This window comes from Bacillus rossius, chromosome 11 (genome assembly GCF_032445375.1).
Source record: "Bacillus rossius redtenbacheri isolate Brsri chromosome 11, Brsri_v3, whole genome shotgun sequence".
In the NCBI taxonomy this organism is placed as follows: domain Eukaryota; kingdom Metazoa; phylum Arthropoda; class Insecta; order Phasmatodea; family Bacillidae; genus Bacillus; species Bacillus rossius.
The window spans coordinates 35,175,781-35,195,486 of NC_086338.1; positions in this window are offsets into that span (position 1 = coordinate 35,175,781).

Here is a 19,706-nt window from a genome sequence, read left to right on the forward strand (position 1 = left end):
TTCTTATCGAAGCAACAATTTTGTACTAAGAAACGTATTTGTGGCTTCAAAAAATGTATTTGTGTGAGAACCTTGATAAAACATGTTGCAAGGCAGACAGGAAAATGAGAAAGATTTTACGTCACACGTGTTATTTTAACTTTCAATCATCCTTGTAATTTCTTAGCGACCTCGATAACAGAGTGTGCCTCAATTATTTCTACGTCATTTTACGGGCAGGGTTCAACGACAGCACCCCAAAACCTGGAGGGTGGCGACGTGTTTTGTAAAACATCTCCGAGAACTATTTCTCGGAATGTCACACCCAAACGTCACCGCCCAGGCAATTTGTTGGACCAAGTGCGACTATAACAATGCAATCCACTGCCAAAGAAATTCCAAAATATTCATGAGATGCTAATGCCAGAAACAACGTCATTGTCATTACATTGTTTTGGAAACACTCTAGTGCAGAATTCGCTTGGCATATCTGAAATATTTTTTTTCCGTGAAGCAGAAATTCGCGGGAACTGTTTTATGGTTTGTAATTAAAAGCTGCATGCAGGCTTAATTTGTGCTCTGATACTTTACACAATTAGCCACGTTAATGATGCACATTGCCTGTGATCAGTCAATACTGGTTCGATTATGCACGATTCCATTAAGGTTGGGAAATAATGAAAGCTTTATGCATTACAGAAAATTCTTGTTTTTGTAAATCTTGTTTATATTATCATTATGCTACGTGAACAAAATTAGATAAAATATATTGTTTTTAAGTAATATCGATATTTCGTAATATTATCAATTTTTTGTTTACAATAAATATATGTTTGAGTATGGCGAAACGTACTACTTTCTAAAACTTTTACGAATACCTAAATTTTTCATACTTAAATATTAACAGTATTCAACAATGAAAACTTTAATAAACCTTAGAAATTATAAGCATACATAAGTTTTCTCAACGTGTATATTAAAAACAATGTAAGCTAGATTATCAGTATTCACCAGAGATGTGTAACATCTAACCTCGGTAACGAGAAAATCCGTGTGTTTTCATGTTGCAAATACACTTATAATACGAAACTCGGACACTAAATTTAACGCATAGTTCTTTAAGAGAATGCCGAGTGTGATAAATATACGCAAATTGTGTTTTCAACTATGTTTCTTAACGCGAATGACACGTATTTTCAGTACCCGCCGCTAGAATTCGCTGAGCTACATCAACTATTGAATATTTTGATTAGCAGACAAAAGTTTTAAACTATATAATGAAACGGCTCCGATAAAAGCTAAAAAGGCTTGAAAAAATACTAAAACACGGCTTTAGACCTCATTTTCGAGAAGTGTTTGTATTCAGATACTCCCCATCTTGTTAAAATTCATTAAACAGTTAATCCTATAAAATTTCCCTTTGACTTTGTAAACTTTGGTACGCGCCATCCACCACAGATGGCAGCACTGTGATTATACATTTGCTTTCCACGCGACTGAGGTTCCATTCACGAAATCACACCTACCAAATCCGTATGCCGAAGGCTGAGATGTTAAACAACAAAAGATTGTTAACATTGAGGGCTATCATATGGCTAGAGACCGGAAAAATTCGCGGATTCATTTCGTGATGGTCTAGAATCCAAAAACGTTTGCCTTTTTACTGCATCAGTGATTGGGCCACAGTTTATCTGAATGATACTCGGCCAATGAAAAACCCTTAACAAAAGAAGTATCGAACCACGAGCATCCCAGTTAACAGGTGTCACGAGTCAGTAGCCAATGAGCAGGTGTAATTTTCTCGCGTGTATAGAGGATCATGAAATCTATCCTATAGGTAATTGAAATTGCGTATTTTTTCGGTCTCTACGTATGGCTGGTGTGTATGTAAGGGCAAGATATATTTGTCATATAATTATTATTATTTTGTGGTACGGGTAAAAAAACGCAATATCAAAATAACGCCATATTTCGCTGTCTCATTGCATATTTCGCGTCAGTCGTGCTGATTGTGATTTTAGCTGTACACACAAAAGAATCGAATGGTCACTCGATAAATTACCGAGCGATTTGTCGATTATTGCTGGCCGAGTGCATTGGTGTGAAAATCCTCCGTCGAGTGACGCGTGGCGTGCTCCTTGCCCCGCGTCGCTTGACATGTCGACATGTTGAAGAGATCGATATGCCGAGTCGGACGACACGGTGTCCACACCAAGCATCGACATGTTGACATGTTGAAGAGATTGGCACCCCGAGTCCCACAAAAAGGTGTCCACACCAATCATCGATATGTCGACATGTTGAAGAGATCGGTACCTCGAGTCTCACGACACGGTGTCCACACCAAGCTTCGACACTTCATTTGACAGATTTGTCCAGTTGCGTGTACAGTTTAAGGATGTACATAGTTTCCTATAACCTTTTTTTTGTGTCTATAATTTCGTTTTTTCTGCATGAGATTTAAATCAAATCAATAATATACCTATAGTTCATAATTTATGAATTGTTTTATCACTTCCACGAGTAATGTTTAATGGTTTGCAGAACCTTTAATGCCAATTTATAGTTCAATCCTAGCATTGATTTATATAATGAGATCTCATGTTGTACAATTTTAAATTTACCGTTGATATTTAAACTTATTTAAGGTTACTTGTATTTTTTGTAAAACCAAATGGTTGTTGTTATACAAATGAAATATAAAATATAGAGTTTTTACGAAAAAGACCACACACAAATGTTTAAACCAAAACTAATAATTTAAGACATGATTTTATGCTTTATGTTAATGCTATAATTGAAATATATATTGAAATTTGAGTTCCTCAATACCATTAAACCAACACTCTTATTTTATAAGAAACTTCCTATCGTTACGCAATGATATTTGTTTTGGTTAGAGTGAAAAAATGCAAAAAAATTCCGCTGACTAACGTTTATATTATATATATTTTAGCAAAATTTAGATATTTTTTTTTAATGAATCGGAGGAACGATAGAGATGCCAGTAATCGGTGCGAGAGAAAATTATCAATATTAAAAAAAAGCGAGAATTTCAGTACTGGGACAACACAAAGCGCTAAATGCCCGGGTAAGAATCCAAACCCAGTATTACTGCGAACACTTTTTTTTTGTCATGATACAGTGGTTTTCGTATTAATGTTCAGATTTACCAATATCTTTCATTTTTCTGAATACATCTGTTTCTTTTACAAAAATAATTTACAGCGAAGCCAATCCGGAGCAAGACCCGTGGTAAGGCAGATGAGCAGCCATTGGACTGCCGGACTTTTTTGACATTCCGATTCTAGCTGGCAAACTATTCTGTGTCCCCGAAAACACACTTTTCTCGAAAAATAAAATAATAATCAAGGGTCAGCCTGTCAGCTATCGTTCTTGAACGGGAAATTTATTTCTGTTTGCAATATTACCGGCCGTGTGCTTCGCATTTAACACTGTGGCAAGATCTTTATCTGAAAGCAGATCTAAAGTAGTTCCTTGGCGAGCTAATCGAATTTTAATGACACCGTGAACTTATACGGGCTAGGCCGAGCTGTGATTGGTCGGTTAAATTACTAGTTTGGTCATTGCCACGTGTCATAATCACGGAGCGGATGAGTAAACTTTCCTTCTGAATAAACTACTAAGTGAGCATTCCCGCTAATATGAAACCTTATTAAATAAATTTAAAAATAAATTCCTCATACCTTATTATGTAAGGTTTGGTATAAATTAGTTGAATTGGTAGCAAACAAAGAGTGATAAGTCCATCTCTTAATATCATACAAAAAATTGTGTAAAATGTTTTATCCAGTAATTTATAGACGTGACGTCTCATAAATCGATGAACGCCGGCTGCACGCACGAAAAAGTGTCCCGTTACGCACATTGTTCCGTTACGCTGTGTACCGTTACGCTCATTGTACGCTTGCGCCGCATCTATCTCTCTTCCACTCGATTGGCCTATGCGTCCGAGGAGAAGAAAGACAGCGGCAGCACATAACTTACATCTACACGTGAACTGTTTCGTCGACTGTTTATAAAGTGAAGTGAAAAGTTAATGTGGTTTTCATTGCTTATTAAACAACAATTTCGGCAATAAAGGTTAATTATTCTTGCATTTTAAAAATCTGATTACTAGTGTAATTTCAAGTATTTATTCTTTTATTAATAAAATAAAAATGATTCAATTTTATTCATAAAAGTATGCAATCATTTCATCAATGTTTTGTTATGACGTTGTCACGTTAAACTATCGTCCGTGAACCGACTTTACAGACAACCAATTTTTTTTTTCTTTGGAGGTTGAAATATTAACATATAAATAAATTTATTTTTTTATGTCTGTCGTAAATTAATTTTCTAACAAAATGTTCACTGTTGTCGACACATTGCAATGGCTAAAGCCAAGACAAGTTTTATTGTTATTTAGACCACATTTCATTGAAAAATAAATTAATATTTATTTATTTTTTATGAATCAAAACAACACCACATTAAAATGGAGATTCTTCACTTATATTTTTTTTTTTTTTTGGATAGCCCCACTGTAGATAAAATTTATAGATTGATTTCAAGGTAAAACTTTCTCAAATATGAACTTTATTATTTTTATAATAATATTTATATTAATCAAATTAAATTCTGAAAGCTTGAAAACAAATTTTCTAAAATTTATCATATACTGATTACTAAATTTACGTAGCTCTTAAAAAGTAATTTAATTAAAATATTTTACTTTTTAGTTTACTTAGGAAAAATCATTCACTAGAAACTAATATGTTTTTTTTTTCTTTGTAGTAATGAATTATTCAATTTTCTAAATAAATACCGTAACTAAATATAATCTTTTTTTCACATTTTAATATACATAATAGGTAATTCAGGTAAATTTCGTTACGTTTCATGTTTTTCCTTGCATTTAGTTGGGATGTGGTGTAATAATTGCAGTGAGATTTTGGTTTTTCCACTTTTGACCATATAAATCTGCTTCTTTTAATGGACCGTTATAGTAGCCCTATAAGATACACCAAACTAAGGAAAAAAAAGTGAGTTTTCCGTACTTGCCAGAGGTGTATAATATCTAACCTCCGTAACGAGCAAATTCATGTGTTCTCATGTTGCAAGTACACTTGTAATACGAAACTCGGACACGAAATTCAACGTATAATTTTTTTAAATATGTCGAGTGTTATAAATATATTCAAATTACGTTCTCAACCATATTTCTGGACGCAAAACACACGTAGTTAAGCACCCGCCGCTATAATTCTCTGCCGGAGTAGATACGTTGACTATTCAGTCATTTGATTAGCAGACCGAAATGTTAATCTATATAATGAAACGGCTCCGATGAAAGCGAAAAAGAATAATAAACCTCAGCTTTAGACTTGATTTTCAAAAAGGAATTTATTAAAGTACTGCCTATCTTGTTAAAACTCAATAAACAGTTTATAAATGTTGATGCATAAAATTTATTTTTAACTTTATAATTTCCTAATTCATCCATCCTAATGTTGCGCCACTTTTACGATCCAGCATATCGCATAGAACACATAGAGATGGCTATAATTTTTGGGTGTCAAAATAGTTCAACAACACGCCACAATCATAATTCTTTCTAAAAAATGTTTTTTTTTTTTTTTTCGTGCGTAATATTATCTAATAGGCATTTCGTCACGAACAGTCATCTTATATTAGATTTTACGTAACGGGACTTACGTGAGTTCTTTTGACCTGTAAACCTGCTGCTGCTGATTAAAAGCACTTGTTCGGGACTCCTAGGTGGTCAATCTCTATCACGGTCTATACGAAATGAAGTCTTTCCTTTTTCATCCTTGAAGCGTAGAGTTGACAATAACGGCATCGAAAATAAAATTACGTAACTCATCTCGTTAACTCGCATAGTGGAACTATCAACGCATATTTTAAACTTAAATTATGTCCCTCACCGGATTGAGTAGATTAATCAGTACAAGTTTTGCGTTGTATAGGGGAAAAAAAACTTGACAGCAGTTCACCGGGTTTAAAGGTGCTTTCAGGAAAAAAATGGAGGGCGTTAACAAAACGCTGGTTTCAGGTGGGGTTTATTTTATGAGCGCACCTACGCAGTTCAATGATTTGACGTGCCGTGATTCCTATCAACGACGACGAGTTATTTACGACAGCAGTTTCACCAATTAAAACTAAATTTATTGCAATGTAAAAACCAAATGGGGACGACTAAATAAAGTTTAGTGAAGGATAGAGTTAAAGAGTCATGAAGCCAACTACTTTGTAGTAAACAAACTGCGAATATATCACGGGAAGCAGTTGATACACGAGGCCGCTGTTAGCCGTACGTTAAAAAACGTGCTTGGCTTGACAGTGTAGTCAGCATTACTGTTACATAATTGGGAAGTCACTGGCGATGAGTGTATGTCATCTGTTCTCCCATAAGTGTTTTGGTTTAAGGCGGTGTCGTAAATATCCTATAAAGAGAGCGTGCATTGCAGTTAATTAATTTTTAAACACATAAACGTTTTCTTGCAAGTTCACAACAAACTTTTATTAAAGAGTTCTTGTCAACATAAGACTAAACATGGGACATTGGACCGCTACCTTTAATTTTATGAAAAATAAATAAATAAACTGTTGTAACTTATTATTCCGGGTTTAAGTGTCACTTTCAGCTCTGCTTTTTGAAGTACAGATTTATTTTTGAGTAAAGTAATTTATGGTTTGTGCGAAATATATTCTGGTTATTACGTTTTTATATCCGGGGGGGGGGCTTTTTTTAATTATTTATGAATAAAAAATTACATGATTCATTAGTTCGGATCATACGTTATTTACACACAGGATTTGAGGAGATTGATTGAGTCATCCACACATGAATATGTTAAATAATATTGAAAGATAATTTCTTAAATGATACTTCATGTGTTTCCCGTTTCATTGCTTGCCGCATGACTGTTGTTATTGTTAGGATGACTTCTAGGTCGATCTGCACGCTTAAAATAAGCACATCTGCGCCTTTGTGAGCGATGAGGGCAGACCTCTCGCTTATTCGAGGTAGCTCTTTGAAAGTATTCTGTTACGATGTTTTAAACTGGAATGATCGTTTGCAACAATGTGCCCAAAGTGAGGTTACTGTCAAGTGTGCAATATTTTTTATTCAAAAGTTGCCCAAATTCTGATTCAAAGAATACAAAATGGTGATTTGGTTTGTAAACTGTGTTAGGAGGGGGGAAAGGAGGAAATTAGTTTTTCAAATTCTCGCGTATTCAATTAACTGTTTGTTAAAATGAGATGTACATAGATAGAAGTTTTCTTCTTATTTTAAACTTAAAGTGTGCATAATTTCGAAGTTTTCTTCTTATTTTAAACTTAAAGTGTGCATAATTTCATCTAGGTAGGTCAAAATACTGCTTCAAATGGTACGAAAGGGAAATTTGGGATATTTTCAGTGAAATTAACTTTCATAAATTTGATGTTGATGATCAAACCTCCCCTCCTCCCTTTTTTTGTATTTGAACTGTTCAAAATTTCACCAAGGAGAGCAAAAACTCTGCTTTAAGGGGTGGTTAAGTGGAATGGGGTGGTTAAGTGGAATGGGGTGGTTTATTCTAAACTTCATGTAGCCAGGAAAAAGATTAGGTTTAACAGTAAAATAAATTTTACTTTAATCATTAAGTGTGAGAAATTTCATAAAGAAGGGAAAAATTCTTCTTAAAGGAGTATAACAGTGATATGGGGTATTTAAAAAAAATCGTGTATTCAAAACATTATTATGATAATCAGGTGTATACAGTAAGTATTTTCCTCTTTTAAATATCAAGAGTGCAATATTTTATCAATTAGTACCACTACTAAGTGGTGGGAAAGCTAGACGGTAGTAATTTTTCGAAAACTCATATAGATATTTTGACGGAGGTAAATTTTAATTATAAGCAGATAGTTAATTATCACTTTACGTGAACGTCGAGCTTGGAAAATTTCATCAAGACATACCATTATACTGATTATGGGGGTAGCAGTGGGAATTAGGGGCGGTTTTCAAAATGTTATTTAGACAGCGGGATGAGAGAATTTTTTTTAATCGCACACAGACTGTTATATTCCTCTTAATTTCAACGCCATGTGTGCAAAATTTCATAAATCCCAATATCCTGTTTTTAAGGGATGGGGAAGTGGTACAGGGTGGTTCCTAAAACCTCGTGTGGACAGTAATATGGTGGTGGATACTTTTAAATTAAATAAATTGATAAATTTCCTCTTGTTTGAAATATTAATTTTGCTTGATTTTATTTATATGTACCAACATTATGCTTTAAGTAACGAATAAGCGGATGGTGTGGTTTTTCAAGATCTCATGTAGGCTGTGACCGTACACCTTTTCCTTAATTATATTTTTAACACCAATTTTCTTCTTACGTATTTTGAATGTCATTTCATCAAGAAGTACCACTTTTAAACTGTCAAGGGCGGGAAAGGGGAGTGGGGGTGGTTTTTCGGAATCTCATGTAGACAGAGACCTTCCTCATATTTCGAAGTTCAAGTGTACAAAGTTTCATCGCAATCGGATCATTGGTTTAGAAACGCATACGGAACAAACAAATATATATATATATAATCCTAAGTTTATCCTTTACGTTGTTTGAATAATATTAAAAATACACTTTTGGCAATTTTTGTTTTGTAAAAATATAGTTTCAACGACAATTTAGGAAAAAATAAAAGAAAGCAATAGAACTACATAAAAAAACAATTGAAATGTGTCTCGATAAACATAGTTTAAGTTTCGAAAATTTGAACACCTGGAGATAGAAGACGGAAATGCTCTTATTAACTCGTTAAAGAAGGCGGATATGACCCCTTGAAAAACTATTTTGGTTTTAACAATTTTGATGTTTTAGCAATTTTCTGTAGTTTAATTTTCGAGATTTGGCTTCGTTAAGGAATAGCGTATATTCAAATGAAATAACTTAAGTTAAAAGTGACTACTACATTAGTTTATCCTGCGAAGACATTGCGTTAAATTACTGTTTTTTTTTTTTGTGGGAACGACTACAACTGTTTTAATACTGTTCATATACACAATGTTGTGGGATATTGTAAATTGGTATATGTGATCTCTGTCATTTCTAAGGTAATATTTTTTAATACCAAATGATAAAAAATTATTACAATAAAAACAATATGAGGTTTTTCGGTTCCTACCTTTCGAACTTGTCTTGGTCTAACACAATATTGTCACGTTCCAGAATTTGTCAGAGTGTAGCCGACTTAAAATTTCTGTCGTATAGTTTCAGTTATTTGTAATATTTTTTTAATTTACGTGAAAACAGCCGTATCACTACAAAATAGTGGTTTCAGTAATTCTGTGTTCGGATTCTCACCAGGGAATTCATGTTTTGTGTTGTCTCAGTACCTCCAAAAGTTAAAGATTTTTTATAAACCGTTCCCTGAACAGCTTTCACGGCATTAACTATACGCACATTAATAAGCATAATAAAACTTACAAAAAAGTACATTTATCCATGGTTTTAAAAAACTTATATTTTAATAAAACATTAATCAAAATATAAAATTATCGCCAATTTTTGTAGTATATACTCAGTGTTATCTCGAAAAACGTATTTCATATAGCTACGTATGTGAAAATAGCAATGTCCATGTGTTGCACAAAGTTACAATATATTTATTTTAGTATCTATTGAAAACTATTTTTTGGCAAGTGGTTTTCAAATGAATCTTACGTATGTGTACAGTTTTTTTTTTTACGTGACAACGTCTAATAAATCGATGAACGCTGGCTGCACGCACGAAAAAGTGTCCCGTTGCGCACATTTTCTCGTTACGCTGTTTTCCGTTACGCTCATTGTACGCTTGCGCCGCATCTATCTCTCTTCCACTCGATTAGAAAAACCATCGATTTGACTTTTTCGAAGCACATTAAATTTGAAACACTCCCATTCGTTTCCTACTTTTCCTATCATCGTCCTATCCTTAACAGAATAACACAGATTGGAATAAGTTAAATAGCAAACATGTACAAAAGTTATAGTTTAAATAATCTGTTCGTTAAAGTAATAAACATATTTGAATTAATGAGTGCAAATAAAAGTAAACGTATCAATTAAATTTTAGGTTTCATTTCACTCCTTCTTTGTATCCATACAAAATAGGGATAATTCAATAAATATTATTCAATTGTATTCATAAAAGTATGCAATCATTTCATCAATGTTTTTTTTATGACGTTGTCACGTTAAACTATCGTCCGTAAACCGACTTTACAGACAACCAATTTTTTTTTCCCCGTGTGGCGTAGCTCGGTTGTCAAGGACATGCGGCTGGCGTGGGAGGTCGTCGTGCGAGCCCGCACATTCTGAACTGTGGTCGCTCTGTGGTCGAGGCCACGCAGAAAGCTACGCCATGTTCGCGATGTTCGCTATGTTCGCTGCGCCAGGTGGCCAGAATACAGATAAGGCAAGTTCGCTATGTCGGAGAGAAAGCATGCTGTGGGATTCTATTGATGATAAAAACGGGTTATTCCGTTTTAAACGGCCGCGCCGCTGTGACGTCAGGTGGGCTCAAGTGACACGGTGTGGTTGGTAGTCGCGCATGCGCAAGGTGATGGCAGCGCCACTAGCGGTGGTGAGCGGCGAGGACTGTTAAAGGGCCCAGAGGAGCGACGGAGTGGACAGGCGGGAGACGTTACGCGACGTGCTGGAAGTCTCGGCGAGCATGCAGTGAAGGGCTAAGAGACTTGGAGGGGACAGCAATCGAGGGTCCCTCGGGAAGCAGAAACGTAACCGTTCGACAAGGGAGCCTGCAAAGGGGTGACCGGCTCTTCAGTGACCCGGGCTATGAATATTGTAGCAGAACGAGTTGCTGCCGATTGGGCTACGCTGACGCCGTCCATCCATGGTGGTGGTCAGATTGGGGTGACCAAGAGGATGTCGTCTCCATCAGCTGCAACGGCCGCAACGTTCCGCAACGCTTCGCAGGAAAACTAAACGGACGCGTCGGACAATAAGGTGGGAGAAAACCATGTAATAAACATTTAGGACAGATCATTTCCCAGAGGCTTTTCAAAAGGATAAATTATTGTTAACTTGTTGTACCAGTGTAATCGCGTACTATCAGTTCCATCAACGTAACTATAATAAAATTCTGGAGGATAAAAAATTTTTTTTTTATTAAGTCGTTAGGTTCACCTAAGGGGTTAAATGATTAACGACGACGATGATATTCTGCTGGCTCTCACAAGTATGTAAACGTAAAAAAAATGGTTCATAAATATAATCTTAAAAAAAAAACTAAATAATTTGAAGAAGCATTTACTTGTGAGGAAGCAACCAAATTGATGGATTATTTCAGAATGAAACGCAACTCAGTCTGATAGATAGCATTCCATTGGAATGAAATCCCAGATATTTTCCTGCATATCCTGCCTTTTATGCACTTCCATCGATTTATTTAATAAACAATGGATATTTCCGTACTTCTTCAATGAACATTTTCCTGTCGACATGACTATTTGGAGCCAAAAAAAAAGCGAGATAAACAAAACTTCATAAAAAAAAGCAAAAAGCAATTCCGCGCGGCAGATTTTTTTTTTTTTCCATCATCTGCGCATGCGCGAAGTCAGCGACGTTTTAGAGAGAGAGAGAGAGAGAGAGAAATAATCTGGGAACAAAAACACGCAGCGATGTCGCCAGGATCGCCAGCATAGCGGAAACAGAGAACACAGCTCGGTGCGGCCAGTCACACCTGCAGATGCGCAGATGCAGCTGGCGTGTTTGAACGCTGCGAACATGAGCGCCCTGTCTGGGTCGGAGCTTATGACGAAGCACGGGGGCTTGTGCCCTGATTGCGTCACTTGGACGAGGGGAGGGCGTAACCTCAAATGTAGAGTGATCTCGACGCTCACTCTGGCTCCAGCCCAGGACAACGTGTCTGCTTCTTTGAATATGGATAAACGTTAGAAACAGTCTCGTTCGGCAGGAGATGCTAAGATTCGGAGATGCCAAGGATCACCAGATACGTACTAAGAAAATCCCTCCAGGCTGAGCTAATGACTAGATTAAACTTACAATCGTGTTCAGGTACAATAATTAAGTGTTAGCAAGATTTAGAGATGTTAAAAGAATTTGATACCCTCACTTTTTGAGTTGACCAAAAAGATAAGTTAGCTAACGAGTACTTAAAACATGGTCCCTGCGAGCCGCTAATCCATGTAAATGTAACGGAAAGACTATGTTGAATTTTATAAACTTATTGTTAATTAAAATAAATATTATATTTTCTGAAACCTAGTGGTAATTATTTTTCAGTCACTTCACCAATCTCATCTTTCACCAGACATCATATAATGGATGCTGAACCTAGACCTTTAAGATCCTGGTAAGAAAGGGTTTTCTTTATTTAAGACAAACTAAAAGGAGTAAAAAAAAAACCTCTTGCATAATCACGCCAAGCGAGATTTGTTAGAGTTACGACTTCTCCCAAGTAAAGATTAAGACAACTCGTCATAGATTTCAACTTATTCATAGAACATTTAAAGATTTTTTTAAATGCATTTATTTAAACCACCCAACTACCCCCTCCCCCGTTACTATTTGTAGCAATTACTTATATTTATTGGGTCATACATTTTTTCATTAGGTATTAATTTATCTTTGTTTTCGCGCTGAAAAATTTCAAGGAAGTGACGATGATTATTAACATTTCGTGATGTTTTATTTTACTGCTCTTAGATAATGTTTAGTAAGTGTCTGTTGGGAAAATTTGAGATGGAACATATTTTGCAAGAGAGTTATGGTGAGTAATTTAAAGGAAAATCAAACGAATAATAGTAATAAGGGGGAAAAAATTGAAATAACTAAGAGGTCGTACAGACCGAGCTTCAGTACCGTTGCTCGCACGTAAACTGTCGTACGTTCCTTGACGTGCGTTGAAGTCTCCAGGGAACGGCGGCGTGGAAGAGGACCAGGAGAATGATAAAGGGGGGTGAGGGGATGCGGACTCGTGCGCCCACGTACCGCACGTAGGCCCATTGTGTCGATGTTCCCTCTTCTCTCCCCCGGCTCCCTCTTCCACCCACGCCGCCAGCCGGCGCATTGCGCATGCGCCCTACGCGGCGTCCCCAGTCGTCACGTGCGGCGCGAGGCTGCGCAGGTACCGTTCGGGGAGGTTCGCCTTGGGAATTCAGCGACCCCCGATCAGTCCCCGAACATACCCGAAGTTCGCCGCTCTCTAGTGCGACTTCGAGTGATCGATAAGGGGAGGAGCCTATTTTTTTTTTTTTAACCTAACTAAAACTAAGTGTATTTTGGAGGGGTCCGGGTTAGGGAGGGACCTAGGTGCGTCTCAGGCCGAAGCCTATACGCCTAGTCATGCTGGGATTAGCCATGCAAGGAGAGGGTCGCATGCATCATGTGCTAGGAGGGGATTGGCCAGCCATGGCAGCGATTGGCGCCATGACTAACTCCCCTCACTCTTAAATCTAGACTATAACTAGAGATAGGTTGGGCCCAGGTAAAACCTGCATAGACACAGGGAAAACCCTGGGCACATTCATGCGGGAAGCAAATTGGCATGCATTACGTGTAGGAATTTACAGGAGACAGAGGATGGTCTGGATGAAGTGTTGGACAGAGTAGAAAAGAGTCTACCATGCGGGGGTTGGGCACTTGGACTCGTGGTCCGCTTTGCTTTTTATCCAGGACTGGATTTAGTGACCAGGGACGCAAGCGCCCCTGGTGTTGAGTGGTTGCACTGACCACTCACTCCGCCGCCAGTCAGCACCTAAAAAACTAAGAAACTAAAACAGAAAAAAGATAAATGACTTACAAACTAGGCATTTCGTTACGAAATATGCAAACACCCAACTCAGGGATGGACGTGCAGTGCTTAAGATAAAACTAAAATAAGAACTAAATATATATATATATATTTTTTTTTTTTTTTATTATTATTATTTTAGTAATATATATTTTTGATGACTATTACTAAGTATTTAGGACTTATTGCTAATTTACAAATCTCTAATATCTACTACTATACTACTAGTTAAATATAGAGGAACTGTCGGTGTATAAAGTTACAGGTGAATTAAGTCAAGATCTATTCGCATTCTGGCATTTGTTGCAAGCTTGTAATTCAAAATCCCATGTATTTCAGAAACACAACCGGCACTGGAGGTGAAGCCTGCCAGGCGGGCCATGCCCATCGTGCATAGGGAGTCAGCCCTAACACAACAGGCAGTGAACCCAGAGGTCGGTTAGTACATACACCTGCGTGCTTCGGACCATTTTGAATTAGCTAATTATTCATTAATGTCTATAATTTAAGTTTCAACTCGCGGGAGACTGATTGGCCGATCGCTCAGCCAGCCACAGCACACTACGGAGGTCTGTGAGCCAAGATTGAATTTGGCATTTTATATTTTCCATGCAACTCTGGATCTTGTTCGCCCAGTGATGAAATATATGGGTTTCTGCTTATGGCACATTTATCATAGAATTTTTGCGCAGTTCGGAAATAATAATGTTTTAAAAGTTCGAGTTTGAGCTCTCTATGCATAGCCCTTACGGGGCAATACACAGGCGCATCTGTCGCAATACGAATACTCTTATTCTGAATTTTCTGTAGCTTGATTAAGTGAGATTTCGCTGTTGTTGCCCACACCGGCGCTGCATACGTGATTATTGGTTTTATTAGTGCGTTATAAATTATTATTCCGTTTTTAACAGAGCTACCTAAACGTCTGCTCATGACGGGGTAGAGGGCCATGAGCCTAGTGAAAGCTGTTTTTCTTTTCGCCTCTATGTGATCGCGCCATAGTAGTTTCCTATCCATGTGCACGCCTAAATATTTAACAACATTTTTGTGAGGAATTTGCTCATTGAAAAGTGTTAGTCGTGGTCTATCTTCGAGTGGCGGGAGATGTTTACGCGTAAAAACTATAGCTTCTGATTTAGTAGGGTTTACCTTAATTCGCCATTTTGTGCACCACTGTGAGGAGCCTAAGATGTAACATCAAGCTCCGTCCCTGCCCGAACACGCCCGAATATTCACCTTCGGCCAACCTCAGGATTTGTTTTAATTTGGCGCAGGAAAAATGAATTCAAATTTTAAAAGTGGTTGGTTGGGTTAGCTGCATTAAAACACTTTTAAACACTATGGACGGTTAGTTAGGTTAGTATAGCTACATTAAAATAAACAGAGAAATATAAATATATACAAATAAACCCGAGGTTGGCCGAAGGTGAATATTCGGGCGTGTTCGGGCAGGGACAGAACTTGATGTACATATTAGGCTTCCCTCGATAAGGGGGGAAGGGTGTAGAAACACCGTTTCACGAGATTTCGTGTTCACGATTTTATGTCTCGTTTTAAGTCACTTACCAGAATTAACCTAGCCAACGTTCATCAAAACTTGCGAATACCCACCCTCCGGGGGAAAAAAGAAATTCTGTGTGCTTTCGTAGGCTGCGCTCGTTTAAATTATATTTTTTTTTGGTTTTTATTTATATTTTTGATTGCAATCTTAAGTAGACAGATACCTAAAAGGTAGCACAGCGGTCGGAATTTTAAATAGAACAAGCAAATTTAAATATCTTTGACAACATGTTTCTTCCTACTCGACTTTCTCAGCTAATAAATTATAGGTATTTTTACAGTTGCGTTTATGTATTGTTAGCATTGTTTAATTTTGCACAATTTTACGTCCCCCGTATGTTAACGAAAGTTAATATAGTATATACGGGTCCATGCATTGAGTTAGGAATTTTCAGGAGACGGCACGCTGTGACTTAGTTGGAGTCAATTTCTAACCTCGCCATCGCCATATTATTCTGCTCAAAATTTGGCGGAAATTATGCTTGATAACGTCTTGTGATGGTAAGTAAGTATGTTTTTGAATCTCCGTAATTAAAAACATTCAATTTAATTTTTTTAAACCCTCATTTATGACTGTTTCTACATTGCACTTTTACTTCAGCCAATGTTTGTGCTAAAAGCCAATATGGCGCAACAATTAACTGAATAAATAAACGGCTTCGCACACTTACCACGTGATCATGAAGACGTGGCCACCACCTGGTTCATACGGGCCCCGCCATCTTGGCAACTTAGGCTTGTGGGTCGAGAAGAAACGCGCATGCACATTGGATTATCAATCTGTTAAATTTCCGTTGTGTGATGCGGGTGTTTTTTTTTTTACTGATACTTCTTTGCTGAGGGGATTGCAATTTTTGAACGTTACGAAAATCCGATCGCACGAGGGGAATAGTTAGGTACGTGGTGGGGGAACCGGTAGAGGAGGAGAGTGCGTCAGCGGCGACGCCACTCCAACGCACGCGCTAGCGGTCGAATGGGAAGACAGCAAGGGAGTGTGGATAGGTACTTAGCGGAGCATGCTATATGCTAGTTGTAACGGCTGGAAGGGGAGACGGCATGGGAGAGGCAGAAATGACGCAGCAGTGATGCTGTGGAATTTTCAAAACGCTGCTTGTGTTTGTCTACTCCTCAGTTTTCGTAACTGCTAACGATTGACGCCACCATAATTATTTTTTTTATACCTACAATTTATTTATTCTCGTGGAAAATAGTTATTAATTGGAGAAAATAACATTATAAGTATTATTCATTTTTATATGAATATTGAAATTGAAAATGTAGAAAAGACGTATAGATTTAAGAGGTTAGCTTATTAAGTGTATTTTTTTTTTGGTATGTGAACACCGTGATTTAAAATGTCAAAAGTATTTATAGTCTAGTAAGATAGACTATATAAGTTTAATTTATGTGATATATATATGATTTATATTGGAGTGTTTTTACCTTAAATTTCCGTTGCATACTAAAAATGTACCCTCGACGCGCCTAAAAATAAATTTAACTTAAAAAAATGTTTTTTGCAAAAAAAGTTTTATGTGACATATTTAACCGACCCTCCTTTAACTTTATTTTTTCCACAGCAAAAACGAAATAAAATTAAATCCAAAGGTGCATGAACGCATATAATTTACGCGTCTAACTCAGGGTCTGTGAAAAGTAGATTTCCCGGTACCGTTACAGGCGCTCTGCTATGCGGGGCATGCACTGAGCTTCTTCGTTCTTCCCCGCATGAAATACCTTTAAGGTTGCCGCCCTGCTATGGCTACGGGCTCTAAGAACGCGGGGGTTGCTAAGGGCGACACTGGCACGCGCATCATATGCCTTCTTCGCCTCTACGCGCCATACACCGAACTGGCCTGCATTCATCTAATCGTTTACTCTGAGGTACTTTAAAGAGATGACCCTTTAATTTAATGCTGGAATATTAAAGAAAAATACTGCCTTCATTTCCCTATAACTTTTACAATACTAGGTTTAGAATTTTTCGCACCTAAAGAAGTCCATGAAAACATCCGCTTTAGCATTTTTCACGTGTCGAAAAAAAAAATGCACGTTTAGGACGAAACAATGAAACGAAAATTTTACAGACAAGTGTCGTGGCTCTTAAATGCTATTCGTAATCACACCATCAAGAAATTTCGAGAGGTTTTGTAAATGGCGCGTTAAAACCCGGAGCTATACACTCCGTTCGACAGCCACCTTAACATTCCCATTACTCTCAACTTTAATTTATTTACTTCTTTTATTCCTGGTTATCGTGACTAAAGGATTTTAAAAAAATGTGTGGTTATAGAAGATAAGCTGTAAGCTTGCCCCAGCTATGAGGTTGACTATGAAACATAAAGGTAGAAAAGCTTTCCACTGCAAACGCCCCATTGGCTAAAGCCAGAATCACAATAATCCGTCGCCTCCTTCCGTCATCCGTCGATCACGTGATCTGCAGCCAATCATATGGCCTGAAAATTTTCATCCATCCGTCCGTTCGTCAAAAGCTTGGTAACTTCATTCTTCTGACGGACGGACGGACGGAATCATAACCTCCAAATATCTGCAAGGGTTTGGAGTGTCAAATTTTATTGGATTACAATTTTTTAAATTTGTTTAATTTGCGAACATAATAATTTTTTTATTGTGTTTGAGCACATTTTAAAGTTTGTATTTTGAAAAAAAAAAAAAAAAATTGTCCGGTTCACATAAGTGTAATTTCATTACGTTTGGTAATTCTAAAAATAAAGTTTTACAAAATACCTGGGCGAAAAATATTAAGTTTATTGAGTTAAAAGTACATATCATCGTGATTGTCAAACTAATGTAAATACTTAAGACAATGTTCCCAAAGTGTGCACGACTCGGGAACGAAAAGGATGTGAAGTTTAAGTTTATTGAAATTGGCTCCAAAACTTAAATGATTTGCGCAGTCCGGTCCGGGTATTTCAGTATTAAGCAAAAATACGAAAATGTCAAAACTGAGTTTTTCAACTGTTCTGGTGGTGCAGGCCTAGTGTAGAGAGCCTGTTACTTCCCCAAGCCCACCTCCTTCCCACTGCAGACACGCAGGTGGCTACCTCAGGGATTAATTACACTGCACGCACGCGCCGCGCTCGCGGTCCAATGCGCGCGGCTAGATTACCCTGGGCGCGCGCTCCCGCGCACTGCTTGCCATGACGTTGTCTCGTGTTGGAGGCGCGCGGAAACGTAACAGACGCCACGCTTTAACGCTAGTTCCAAAACTAAAATGAAGTAGTTGCGGGGCTGTGAAAAACCTGGCATAGTAGTTGTAAGAAAGTTTCCAAAAAAATTTGAATAAATAATAGTTTAAAAAAACTAAAAAACACGCTTTTATAGAAAATCCAACTAACAAATAGAAAATAAAATTAATCAATTTGAATTTAAAATAGTGTAAAATAAAAAAATGTAGGTATTTTATTTTTAAAAAAAGTGTAAGCTGCATGGTGTCAATAGTTATAATTCTTTTATTGACAGGTATGTGCGAACTCTTTTCTTTCAGTTTGTCTTTGGCGCGATATAAACAAAGCTTACTAAATATTGTGAAATTATATAAATAGACAAAAATCTTATTTTGCAAATTGAATAATGGAATAAACTTATCAAATTAGTGTATTGTCATCGGTTCTCGATAAATCTACAAAGTTTGAATGAAATCTGGCAGTTTAAAGTGGGTCAAAATCGCACCCAAAGGATTCGGTTACAAACATACAAACATACAGGTGAAGCTAATATATAAAGAGTGTAAAAACGTGCCGTATCAAACAAAGTTAGTTCAATGCCCCAGCACTAGCAAACTGAAAAAGCTCTTCTTCCATGCAAAACTTGAATTCAGGAACCTGTTCCTTCACCATTGAGGCCAAAACACTGTGCGTATGTTCAGGGGCGTAGCCAGGGGGGGGTTTTAGGGGTTCAAACCCCCCCCCCCCCCCCCCTAGCACCAAAACTTTAATTAATTTCTTATTCATCACTCAAACAAATTTCATATTAAAATAAATAAAAATTTTACCATTACAATATTCAAATTTAAGTACCGAAAACTGATAAAATAGCACTATTTTACACCTTAAAATCCAAATTTTCCCGGGGGAGGACCCCCGGACCCCGCACTTTAATACGGGGGGGGGGGGGGGGGCATGCTTCTTAACACCCCCCATACACAAATCCTGGCTACGCCACTGCGTATGTTACTTCGGCCGCCGGAGCCAAGACGGTGCTCGTCGCTCTGGTGGTCGTGCAGTCTCTCTGCACCAGGTGTTCCGGCCCACGAGGGCGTCGAGCGCCCCACTCTCCGACGTGTGCACACCACCGGGCGTCACGAAGCAGAC